Source organism: Penaeus monodon, chromosome 21 (assembly GCF_015228065.2).
Source record: "Penaeus monodon isolate SGIC_2016 chromosome 21, NSTDA_Pmon_1, whole genome shotgun sequence".
NCBI lineage: Eukaryota > Metazoa > Arthropoda > Malacostraca > Decapoda > Penaeidae > Penaeus > Penaeus monodon.
In genome coordinates, this window is record NC_051406.1 from 34,849,741 (window position 1) to 34,849,968 (window position 228).

A 228-nucleotide genomic window follows, 5' to 3' on the forward strand; every position below is an offset into this window, starting at 1 on the left:
ACATTTACAATTTTTTTATCTGTCTCTCCCACTTTTTCTTTCTCGCCTTTCTCCTGATCTCCATTCTTTTTTGCGTCCTTCCTCTCTCGGAATGCTGATTAGCTGGAACGCACAAGGATATCAATGTTTATCTTAGTGGTAATCGAATCTCCTAAGTACTGCTGTGAACAATAATCCAATAATAAAACATATGTAAACGAGGCAGACAAACAGCGAATTTCTATCTGA